We start from the raw sequence: 13,667 nt of genomic DNA, 5'->3' as shown, positions 1-13,667 counted from the left end.
TTTATGATCTAGAGAAAAAAATAAAACTGTTTTACTTTGATACTTTAGCATGTTTACAGTGGTCTGTCTTTTAAAATATTTCAGGCATCATGCATGTAGCCTAGTATGGGTTTGATGACAGACTTTTATAAAGAATGGTTCAAATTATCTATAAAACATCCATTGTTACAAACTTGTGTACCAGTATTTATATGAATAAAGTGCTTTAAAGAATTCAGGTTTTTAGTTTCTAGCATTTACTATGACTTTAATATATACTGCATTAAGAACAGAATTATTGATAGCTTTAATAATCTAATTAAATTAATGATCATAGGTAAAATAAAGAATATAATATATAAACAATTATTCCTGGAATATAAAAAAAAAAAAAAAAAAAAAAACAATTCATAAGAGACAGTAGGCAAGGGCTGATAGGAATACAAATAGAGCTAGAAAATATTACTCTCCTAAAGGAGCTATTGCCAATAGTACACCTATAACGGCATACATTATGTATTAAAATGATACCCCCAGCTGTATCTTAACTCTGAATGGCCTCCCAGCGCTGTGTCATATTACTCAAATCCCAAAAGGAAAAAAAATCGATCTAAGTAGGCTATATGAAATCGTTTGTGTCGATATTTTCCTTTTATTCTGAGTTGATTCTAGTTAAAATCATATCTTAAAGCTTTATAAATATGTCAAAATAATATTTCTAAATTAATAGATTAAAAATACTTGCTAAGATAATCGTAAAATTAAATTGTCTTGCGATAATCATGGTATTGTTAAGTAATATACTTAAGATACCCATTTAAAATGTATCGTTTTCTTTTACCATACATAATAAAGTTTTCTTCTTTTATAGAGCGTAAACTAATGTAAGCATAACTTTGTCACCCCCCCCCCCCCCCCCCGATGCTGAAGCCTTGATGAGGATGGGGGGCTTAGGGATTAGCAGCTGGGCTCTAATGAACAGTGGGAACTACTTCTCATTGGACCTCGGTGCCCAGCTGTCGATCCAACTAAATCAGTCAGCACTTTCTCTTTTACTTTTGATAATTTCTTTTTTCTCCCATCTCTTCCTTTTGGGCTCGATATTGTTGACGACTTTAGCATGTTCGATTTTACTTTGGATGCTGCTTTGGATTTGGCAGAGTGTGGGATGGACTGCATTCCATCTCAACCTGTGCCAATTTAGACGCCATCACCCTCTGGCAGACCCCATTGGGTGCAGACCAAGTCTGTTAAGAGTCGGGCTCCAGTGATCCGGTCTTAAGTCACCCATATTTGCGGGTAATGGGTGACGCCAGGCATTGGAGTCGACGGTGGGAGGGGCTAACTACCCCCACTGACCAGTGTACGCCCACCTTAAGAGAGGCAGCCCCTCTCTAATAGAGGACTGGTCCCCGCTGAAGCCTCTTCTCGTGTTGGGCCACATGGGATAGGAGGACTGACATCCTCCGATAAGAGGTGGATAACCCGGCTTGCTTTTTCAAAAAAACCCAACACCTCTGTTGACGACCTGGAAAATACAAACATGGACCTCGGTACAGACAGCTCCAACTCGGGTTCTAACATTGTAACGTTAGAACCTTATTCACGTCATGTGAATAATAAAACGCTAGAGAAGAAGAGAGAGAGAGTGAAAAATGATGACAGTACAGAAAGATATAGAAAAGTAGAAGTATTACCTGGTCACTATGAAGTAGTGAATTATGAAAAATTTTTTATCTTGGAATTTGAAAACGGAAGAAGTGAGCGTATAAATGTTTTTAAAGCTAATAGGGAAATAGTTACTTTATGTGGAGGGCAGCCAAAAATTTTACCCCAGGGAAATGGAAGTCTCTTGATAGAGACACTGTCCCCATTACAAGGTGAAAGGTTAAAAACACTTACAACATTGAATGGTCATAGCGTAAAATGCGTTTCGCACCCTACTTTTAACCAGAGTAGAGGTGTGATATATGCTCCAGAATTGTTAGATATAGAGGAGAAAGAAATAGAGGATGAACTGAAAAATCAAGGAGTAGTTAAAGTAGTCAGAATGAGAAAGAGAGTTGGAGAACAACGTATCCCTCTTGCTACTCTGATTATAACATTTGATCAATGCCGATTACCAAATGTTATAAAAGCTGGATGGCTATCTTTGAAGGTAAAACCATATATCCCGTCACCATTGCGATGTTATCATTGCCAAATGTATGGCCATTTAAGCCAGAAATGTAAAGAAAAACTAAACAATAAGCCAGCTATTTGTGCCAACTGTGGAAAAAGTAGTCATGGAGTATGCATAGAAAACCCTAATTGCATACATTGTGGGGAAGCACACCCAGCTACATCTAAAAGCTGTGTAAAGTTTATTTTTGAAAAAGAAATCCAGGCCATTAGGACCATGGAAAGGGTTACTTTTAAAGAGGCTCGTAAAAGAGCTCTTGAAAAGCAAATAAGACCAGGGCAACCTTTTTCAATGGTTCTGAAGAAAAACTTGCCAAACCACACAGACGAAAATTATATCTCTACTTCTAAGATAAAGAAACAAATGAAAGTAGTTAAAGAGGTTGAAAGTCCCATCGAAAATCTATATCCAGAAATTGTAGAAAAATCAAAACGGATACTTAAAGATCTGAAAATTATTCAAAAGCCAACTACTCCGATTTTAAACAATAGTACAAACCTCTCACAGGCCATGTCCTTGCCTGATCTGATGGAGGTTGCACTCGAAACCAATTTACCTGGTGAACCCGTAGTGGGGAAGGTGCAAAAACCTGACAGATCACAACCTTTTAATCGGAAAAGAGAGAGACCTCCCTCCCTCTCCCCTCCTACCATAAGAAACATTAAAGTCACGACTTCCAATAAATATGATATCTTGTCTGCTGATGTTTCTGAACAACTAGAAGGTAAATTGAACCAATCAGAAATTCAAGTTGAGGTCCACCATCCTCCTCAACAATTAGATCAAAAGGACACAACGAAAAAGAGAAACACAAAACCCACTATGTCAAGATCCTCTTCAGAGTTACCTCCGGGAAATATTGTTAGATCAAATATTGCCAATGGGAAGACTTCATCTAAGGTGTCTTCCAAAAAATAAAACATAGTTTTTTCCTCCATTCTGCAATGGAATTGCCAGGGTTTAAGGGCGAAATATGAACAACTTAAGCTCCTCATACGTGAGCACTCCCCTATAACAGTACGTCTACAAGAAAGCAAGCTCGATGCTAATACTCCTTGTCCTCGAGAGTATGTTAGCTATAGGACACCATATGATCAACGAGCAGGGAGCCATGGGGGAAGTCTTATATACGTTCGTCGAGATGTTCCCCAAATATCTTTGTCTATCTGTACCCCTCTGCAGGCAGTGGCTGTACAGATTGATATAGGGAGAAAATACACAATCTGTTCTCTTTACTTGCCTCCAAATGATAACATCTCATATGATAATATAGTAGAGGTGATTAAACAACTCCCACAACCCTTTCTCTTACTAGGAGACCTTAATAGTAGACATCCTTTATGGGGTGATGTTTTAGCAAATGCAAGGGGTAATATTATATCGTCAATTTTGGAGAATGAAGATGTCGGACTCCTCAATACAGGAGAGCCCACACATTTTCATGTACAGACAGGTACCTTGTCCTGCATTGACCTATCAGTCGCAAGCTCTAACTATCTTCTCGATTTTAATTGGAGAACATTAGATGATTGGCATACTAGTGATCATGCACCAATCATTATAAACACCAACAATGGTCCACCTTTACAAAGATCACCTCGATGGAATCTTGATAAGGTGGACTGGAATAGATCTCGGGAGTTAAGTGAAATTGAAGGAAATGCAGAACAGTTTGAAAGTGTTGATGATGCCATAGAATTACTTAATGGAACTCTTCACACAGCAGGAGTGAATTCCATTCCCAAAACAACTGGGATATTCAGACGACGACCAGTCCCCTGGTGGTCATCAGAACTAACTGCCCTGCATAGAGCCACAAGAAAGTCTTTAACTCGATTGCGCATGCGCCGTAATGAGGAGAATTTAGTCATATACAAGAAATGTAGAGCACAGTTCCGCCGTGCCATGAAAGAAGCTAGGCGCCAGTCATGGATGTCATTTGTTTCCTCCATTAACAGTAGAACACCAACATCATCTGTGTGGAGGAAAGTCAAAAAGATAGCAGGCAAATTCACCCCAAACCCACCACCAGTGTTAAAAATAAATGGCAAGTATATGACTGGAGCAACCGAAGTTAGCAATGCCCTGGCAGACCATTTCTCAAATGTATCGTGCAAGTGTGAAGCAGCTCCTGGTCACCAGTATAGGAGCAATGAAGAAAAGAAAGTTTTAAACTTCGCAACAAGAAAGCAGGAGTCATACAATTCTCCTTTTACTGAAAGAGAATTTGATTCTGCTCTTGCTACTTGTAACGATACAGCCCCTGGACCCGATGGAATTCCATATGCAATGATTAAACATGTACCTTTTAATACAAAGTTATTTATTTTAAGCATTTTTAATAGAATATGGCATGATCATAGTTATCCAAGTGTTTGGGAACTAGCCATTATTTTAGCTTTTTTAAAACCCGGTAAGGACAAGTTTTTAGCAGCAAACTACCGACCTATTGCATTGACATCTTGTTTATGTAAAATCATGGAGAAGATGGTCAACGCAAGACTGATTTGGTACCTTGAAAAGAAGAATATTTTATCACCCATTCAATGTGGATTCAGGAAAATGCACTCAACGACTGATGTGCTGATACAACTTGAGTCCTCCATTTGTGAAGCCTTTGCTTCCAAACAGCACCATGTGACAGTTTTTTTTATCTTGAAAAGGCATATGATACCACATGGAGATACGGTATACTTAAAAGAATCCATGAGTGCGGATTGAGAGGTGAGCTACCACTATTCATCCAGTCATTTCTTTCACATAGACTCATAGAGTTTTCCAAGTGAGAGTTGGGGAAGCTCTATCACAGAGTAAGTGCCAGGAAGGAGGAGTTCCTCAGGGGAGTGTGCTGAGTGTAACCCTTTTTGCACTAGCAATTAATGGGATATCCTCAGTCATTCCCCGGGATGTTCTCGCAACATTATTTGTGGATGATCTCTCCATATCATTTGCTGGGGCCAGAATGGCAATGGTTGAGAGAAAAATCCAACTCTATTGATAAAATTATCCATTGGGCCGATATGAATGGATTTAAGTTCTCAACAAGTAAAACTACAATTGTCCATTTCTGTCGTATACGGGGAGTACATCCAGACCCGGATATATATATATCAAAGGTCAACGGATCCCATGTGCAAGTGAAGCAAAATTTTTAGGGTTGATATTTGATTGTAGACTTACATGGGTTTCTCACTTAAAAGCATTAAAAGCTAAATGTGTTGAAGCTATGAATCTTTTAAAAGTCTTGTCCCATACGTCATGGGGGGCAGACCGCAATACAATTTTAAAATTATACAAGGCCTTGATATTTTCCAAAATTAGTTATGGTTGTGAGGTATATTCTTCAGCCACCCCAAGCCGGTTAAAAATACTAGATTCAATACATCATGCTAGCATTAGATTGTCCACAGGAGCCTTTAGAACCTCCCCTATCACAAGTCTCCTTGTTGATGCTGGGGAGTTGCCTCTGGACCTTTACCGGATGTCCTCTATTATTCGGTATTGGTTTAGATTGCAAAGACTCCCTAATTCTTCAGCCTTTCAGACTGCAAGCCTTGTAAGGCACTCAACCTACTTTGAGTTGCACCCAAAATCTCCTCAACCTTTTGGGTTTCGGGTTAACCAATTATTAAACAATCTGGATATAATTAGAAATAAGGTACTTCCATTCAAGGTATCATCAACGCCTCCATGGAAATTACCTGACATATCTTTTTGTAAATACTTTATTGGAGTTAAGAAGAATATGACTGACTTAGAATCCAGGTCTCTTTTTATGGAACATGTTGAAGAACATAGAGGATCGACTTTTATATATACTGATGGCTCCAAATCTGATGCTGGCGTTGGATTTGGAGTACATAGTAATGATTTTAATTGTAGAGGTGCACTTCCTCTAACAGCTTCCATATTTACTGCCGAACTGTATGGCATATTAACCGCTATTGAGAAAATAGCTTTGGAAAAGGAGGGTAATTTTACAATTTTTAGTGATGCAAGGAGTGTTCTTCAAGCTTTAGAAGTTTTTAATTCTAGTAACCCTCTAGTTTTAAAGATTTTAGAATGGCTTTTCCTTATTGGACGGAAAGGTATAACTGTTCGATTTTGTTGGGTTCCAGCACATGTAGGTGTGTCTGGGAATGAGAAGGCAGATTTACTGGCGAAGAATGCGGCATCCGAGTTGCTACCAAGGAGGTATCCCATTCCACGTAACGATCTCCTACCTTACATCAAGAAATTGGTTTGTGATAAATGGCAACAGCACTGGGACAGTCAAGATGGCAATAAAATGAGGGAAGTAACAAATGACATATCTCCTTGGAGGTGTAATATGATGCCCCGAAAATGGGAGACGTCTCTTTGTCGTCTCCGTATTGGTCACACACGGTTAACACACGAGTTTCTGCTGAAGGGCCAACACCAACCGTATTGCGAGGACTGCTTAGTACCTTTATCAGTGAGGCATTTGTTAACCGAATGCCTTAATTTTACTAACTTAAGAAATAGATATCTTTTTGAGGCTCGAGGTGAGGATGGCAGGTTTATCCTTACCAAGATTCTTGGACATGATGTGTCTTACTATGCGAGCGAAATTTTTAGATTTATTTCAGAAGCAGGTCTTCTGAAAACTATTTAACTATTGTAATGACTTCTTAATTTTTATGGTTTTAATCGAATTCTCTTTTAATTTTCATATACAGTAAATGGTATCGGCGTCAATGACCTTAGATGTCAGGATGCCAGAAAACTTTCAATCAATCAATCAATCATAACTTTGTCAGTTGTGTTCATGAAGTGACGTTTGGCAACGTAAAAACATTTGTTTCTACCCTTTACCTGTACTTTTGAGAATGTTTTTTTAAATACCTTGAGTCCAACCAACCAATAGGAGAATCGATTACAAAGCTGGTAGCTGAAAACGCCAATGAAAAGAGGTGATACAATTGTTAAGTGTGGTGGAGGTCTCTGGTTGGTTGAAGGACGTCTTTGCTTGAGCTACTGTAGAGTCAGTGAAGCTATAGACATCATTTCGAGAAGACGTGTTGTTAACTAGTGCCTATTTAAAGAAGAGACATTTAAGGTAATTACCGGTTATTTGAAGTTTGGGTTTCTTACATTTTCGATACAATTTTAATTCAAAAGTCAGTTTGATAATCAATATCTTAAAAGCATTTGATTGTGTTGTTTCGAAAAGTTTACGTATCGAGATTTATATGCCAAGATACTTTAATGGCTGCTTTTCTGGTTGTACAGAGCAGGGGAACCCTACACTTAAGGTTTTCTGGGTGTGTCTTTATTCATTATAATTTACGAAGACATTGTTCAGTGTGATTTGAGTACTGATTACTCTCTATATATATGTATATCTTTAATGCCAGGTGTTACTATAATCATATATATCTCAAAATTTGATAGGTTTTTCAATAGGCATATAGTCTTTAATCACCCGTTTTGACCTAAATATAAAAAAGGTAAATCCTATATTGATGAAAATGTTGGTAAGCTATATTTTAATCCGATGTTATACCGTTATATGTCGTTTACTTGACTTACTTTAAGGACTGCTTCTCTGGCCCTATACAGCAGGGGAACCCTACTCTCTACCTGACCTTCATGGTCATTTTATCATATGCATACCAAGGCATTCGACATTCCATACCACATTTTGTTTGTTTATTGTCAAATCCTCACTATCGAAGCACTTAGAGAACAAGAAAGTTTTCAGTTTCCTCTTGAAATCCTTAATATATTCAGTCTTTCAAATGCCTAGTGGGAGCTTATTTTATAGTCTCGGGGCCACATATTTAAAGGCTCAACGGCCTACAGTAAACATATATCCAGGTTCCAATAAATTGAAACTATTTGTAACTATTCTCGTGTTAACACAAATTGTTGGCTACACAATGTATAGCAATTCTCTTAGATATTTTGGACGCAAGGTTCTGATAACTTGATGGGTTACTGTACATATTTTAAACTCAATTCTTATTCGAATGGGCAGTCATTGTAAATAAATTAGTGTATGGGTAATCCTTTCTTTAGGTAGGGCACCTTTTATCAGTCTTGTTCCACTGTTTATGTTTTGTAACTTCTTAAGTTGCACTTTTAGTAAATTGTGGTGTTCTTCATGAAAGGTCTTCCATCAAAGATTCGATTACGTCAATATGGTTTTATTTCGGTGCCCTTTACAGCATATTACTTTACTTTAAAGGCTGCTTTCCTGGAACCCTACTCACAACAGGACTTACAAGATCTGTTTGTCGTATACATCACACTGCATAGTTTGTGTTTATTGTTAAATCCGTATTATCGAAGTCATTTTATCATATAATGTTTCGAATTAGTTTTTTTTTTTTTTCCTTTTTTTTACGTCTCAAGTGGTTCATACAGGTAAAATATAAAAGTAGACAGCCTATGAACAGGCAGGAAGAATGGTTCAGCTTTGTGTAGTGCAAGATCATGAGAAGAGTGAGCAAAAAAAAAAAAAAAATTCTAGTTGTCAAATATGGATAAAATAACTGGAATAAAGCATGTAAATGGCAGATAGGTTGTGCAATTATCACGTCAACATGGAGTGATTTATTGATAGGAACTGTTAACTTATAAATAAATAAAATACTAAAAACATTACCTTGCCATACCGTATGATATTGTTCACTTATCCCATTATGGGATTATGTCCTGTAGGACTGTATCTTGTGGGATTTTCTCTGTGGGGATTATGTCCTGTGGGATTTTATCCCGATACTGGTGTGGGCATTGTTGGTGGTGGGGAGGAAGTGAGGCGGGCTTAGGAGGAACCTGTTAGGGGGAGAAGATTGAAAGGGAGGCAGAGAATTAGATGGCGGGATAAGGTGAAGGATGATATGGAGAGAAGATGTTTTGGTGGAAGAGGATGCCTTTGATCGAAGGTATTGGAGAGGGCGCACCGGGCAACCGACCCTTTAATGTAGGGATAACGGTGGGGGGAAAAATTATAGTTATCATTATTCTTTAAAATATTATTTTAAGATACCCTTTCTTACCAATTTAGTCATTAAAACAGACAGAGTATCGAAATTAAAAGAAATGAGAGACATAAAATAAAACAAACTCGGATATACAAGTATACTTGAGCACACTATTCTATCCGTTTCCTTATTTCCTTTCCTCATAGGGCTATTTTCCCTGTTGGAGCCCTTGGGGTTATAGCATCATTTCTCAATTAAGGTTGTGGCTTAGCTAGTAATGATGATAATAATAGTAAATCAGTAATTCTACATTTGGCATTTAAAATAGGTGTTGTCTTCTCCATTAGAGAGGCCATGCCCCTTATATTACCAGCCGTAGTTCATGGCTTTCTCGAATAAATAATTATATTTCCTAACTTTCATTGATTGAAATAATAGAAATATAGCCCATTTTTTTAATAAATTTCTTGTATTTATTCTGTCTGCATTCCACAGCTTCGAAAACCTCTCTATTTGTATTGTCCGCTCTTTTCTTTTACCAACATTATTTACCCAAAACCCTATCAAAAGTCATTATTTTCTAGCTAAATAGTGTATTAAATTCAATTAAATTTTGTTTTTGAGTTATATATATAAATTATTTCGACTTTAAAGAAGTTTATTAATTTTCAAGGTTTTAATTGAAATTATAACAATAGTTTTATTCTAAGATAAACTTCTTAACTACGTTGCTAGTAAAGAATTTTAACTAGATTATTTTTATGATTTTTAGCTAATATTAGCAACTACTCTTATGTGGAAATTATATATAGATTTATCTTCTTTCTTTTGATACATTCAAACTATAAAAATATTCACAATTTGGTTAGATTTTTCGATTTCCTTTATTGTTTACATTTAAAGTTTACAGTTAATACTTTTCTTATGATAATTTAGTTATTTTATCAGCCAGTAGGAGGCGATACTGTAGCAAACCCCATTTTTCACTAATTTTTAGTTATTTCCTTTGTTACCAGATGTCTTTACTCTCCCTAGTTTCATTTTCCCGAATAGATATTATTCCATATTTTCCTACTTATAATACATTTTTAGGATATAGAAGAGCAACGTAATATATATGAATAGTTTTATGCGTAAATGTAGACAAATGAAGGTTTAAAAGCAAAGAAACAATTGAATGTAACGTTTAGGTATGTGGCAGCTTCTCTATGGCTGTCAATCACTGAATGGGACACGCCCCCTTTTCTGTCATCTACGATTTAAGGCCTTTTCCGAATAGCTATCTGCTTATTATAATTATCATTAAACAATTTATTCATGAGATAAAGTTATTGTTTTATCCAGAAGCCTTTATTTATTTCAATATCTTGTTTCGTGGTTTTAAAATATTCCATTTTAAATGGCACGCCTTTTTGTATTACCAGATCTTGTTTACAAAAATCCCTTCAAGATTTCTTAATTTTATGTAATATATCTCAAGTTATATCTTATATTGTTTAATAGAAAAAAGAGAGTTTTGTTTACATTTACTTTATATCTACCAATAATATTATTTGTTGATAGTAATTATAATCTTAAGACAATATATTCTTTATTGAAAAATATGTCGACGTATAGTTTTGCTAAAAGATATTTTAAATCGATATGTATGTCTATTTTAGGCGCTGTTACTCTTAATATTCTGTGAAAATTGTGTCTAATTATTCATTTATCCAAATTACATATAAAAATTATAATGAATTCCGTAGTTTCTTTGAAAATATGAATAAAACTTTATTATTCACCGGAAAATTCAACTTTGAAAAAGCTGCCACAAGTTCCTAGTACTCTTGACCACTTTTACTTGATTATCACGCTTTAAACCTAATGCAGAGAGAAATTTTTATGCTTATTTTAATCTAAAATAGATAAGTAACAAAATTAACTGAATTGTGTATATTAATGGTTATACATATTAAGATAAGGAATAAAAGAATAATGTTACTGTTGTACATCTGGCAGACATCACTCCAGTCAGTTGGGTTCAGAAGTTCAGCAAATGTCATTTGTCATTTGTTTGTTGTCCGTTGTAGAGTGGTCTGTTGTACACTTGTGCCATTTTCCATAGTTATACATATTTCCTTGTAAGTTCAATTATTTCGTCAGTTCTGTTAATGAATATCATTGCTATTGTTCATTTATTACACTCAAAATGTGACATAATTGCTGTAAATTACTTATAAATCGCAAAATTATTCTGTGTCAGAGTACAGTGTTTTGTCCTGGCCAATGGCGGCCATCATGGTAGACAATTTTCATATATATTTTCGGCTGATGATTAGGGTTCATTGCTATTTATTTAAGACCAATTACAATGGTATGTGTACATCAAATTTATTATAGTTCATATTTTTCACTAAAAGTTTTCGAGTATAGAAGAAATGAGAAGATTCTTTGTTGATTCATACCTTGAGGGTTGTAATTTTCTTCGTGAAATTCTTGGTTATAAACTCGTGATTATTTAGTATGGAATATGAAGGTTTATAACCTTAGGTTGTATTTATGGTTGTGTAGAATAATTGATATATATAACGCTAGCTATTTTCCTGTCAGGCCTGACTCATTCTACAGTGTATTTCAGGCCGAAAGTTACAGTAATAAATCAGGTTAGAAGAAGCAGGTGTATTCTGTGCCCCATAAATTGTATTGTCAAAAATATATGGGGTTGATTTTTTGATGCTGCTGTCTATGGTTAAAGACTTTTTTGGGGAAAGGGTATTCATGAAATTGTAGCTTGAGTATCAACATTACTTTGACTGGGCTAAAGCAAGTATTTTTGTCCAACTCATGCTCTTCGCAACTAATTATTACTACTGCCCAATTGCGGGAAAAATTATTGACTTTGGAGCCTTTGTAGGGTGACGGCCAGATCCGTTTTCATTCATAGAAAATGGGAATATTATAAAGTGGGGTGGACTGTGGGCCGTCATTCTAAAATCGAGTTCGTAGAAAACTGGAATATTCTGAACTGTGGCCGTTGTTCTAAAAACGATTTTGACGGGAGAAGCTAACTTAAAAAACCCACCTAACCTATGCTAAAAGCCGTATCCTTACCCAGGGGGGTTCCCCCCCCCCTTACCTACTACGGGAGCGAGAAGATTCGTGGCCGGAGTAAGAACTCGAGCCACAAATTTTCAGGTAATTTAGGGTTTTCGGTAAAAAACAAAACTGTGCGTTTAAGCACATTTAAGATCCGTAGACCATTTCCAAACTTTTTTTATTCTATACAAGATAACAGTCGGAGCGATAATAAGCAAATTAGGACGCTAGGCTTTAGCAGCACTACAAACTACACCTTTTGTAGCCTATATGGTTTTTTGGCGACTGGTTGTTCGTAGCCGTTGGACATGACTTGAGAGGAAATTAAAGGGATATGACTTACTCTAAGGTACTTCAACCTAACCTGACTCAGATTGCAGCATCCATACTTGCCACTCTCCATATTAGTGATGCCCACCACTTTATTTTTCCATGCGTCCTATCTTATGTCTGCGGTTTGGCTGCGCTATTATTTTGGTAACATTTCAGTGGACTACAACCAGCCTTTTTTGCATGAAAAATCCCATTTTCTGTTAGTGTTATTGCGTTATTATTATATTCTGGGAAACTATCGTGTTCTGAGGATCACCTTCAATCAGGTTCCCCAGGAGGGAATCCGAGTTTTTGGTGGATTAAAATAAAAACCAAAGGTTTAAAAATGTTAATAGAGAAAATCAACAAAACAACAACAAAAATAATGGGAAAAACTATTTTCAATGCCAAAGTTAGTGAAACGCCTACAGACTACTGTAATGACGGCAGAAGTACAGTACCTCTCTCGTACACAGTCTTCTCTCGAGCAGCGTTGTCTGAAGTATCTTTTTTTCCCTGAGCACTTGTTTCTAAAATGGTTTATGCTCCTCCATTGCTGAGAATAGGTGAATTTACATTAAATTTGGAAATTGATTGAACTCCACTATGGTATGTCTTCTGAGTATAGTTAATTTTTTTTAGTGAGGCAGATTTGCACCGACTCGCAGGGGTGTCCATTTAACTCGGAAAAGTGTCCTGATAGCTGATTGGTCGGAACTATTTTTGTCTGAATAGTTCCGAGCAATCTGCTATCAGGAAACTTCTTCGAGCTAAAAGGGCACCCCTGCAAGTTGGTGCAAATCTGCCTCACTAAAAAATGAATTGACTATAGTCATACTAGAATCTGAAGCGGAAGGGGATAGAATTACCTCTGGTAACTTGAGCTTAAATATTTTTAAGATCTTGAGGTTCCACCACCTTTTCGATTAGGTGAGAAATTAGTGTTTTAGTGAATATTTAAAAAAATATATAAATCTATTTGTAGGTTGTCAGTTAAAATATTTTTACTAGAAATTTGGACAATTATATGCATATTAATAACACAAGATTAGGATTAATCAGGAAAGGATAAGTCATTTCATTGTTTATTTACTTAACCCTCCCATTTATTTATTTCCTTGTTAATGTTTGCCATGGTTCGTTCCTTCACGAATACAAAATATATT

This window comes from Palaemon carinicauda, chromosome 18, assembly GCF_036898095.1.
Source record: "Palaemon carinicauda isolate YSFRI2023 chromosome 18, ASM3689809v2, whole genome shotgun sequence".
Lineage (NCBI taxonomy): Eukaryota > Metazoa > Arthropoda > Malacostraca > Decapoda > Palaemonidae > Palaemon > Palaemon carinicauda.
Note: the sequence above shows the minus strand (reverse complement) of the source record.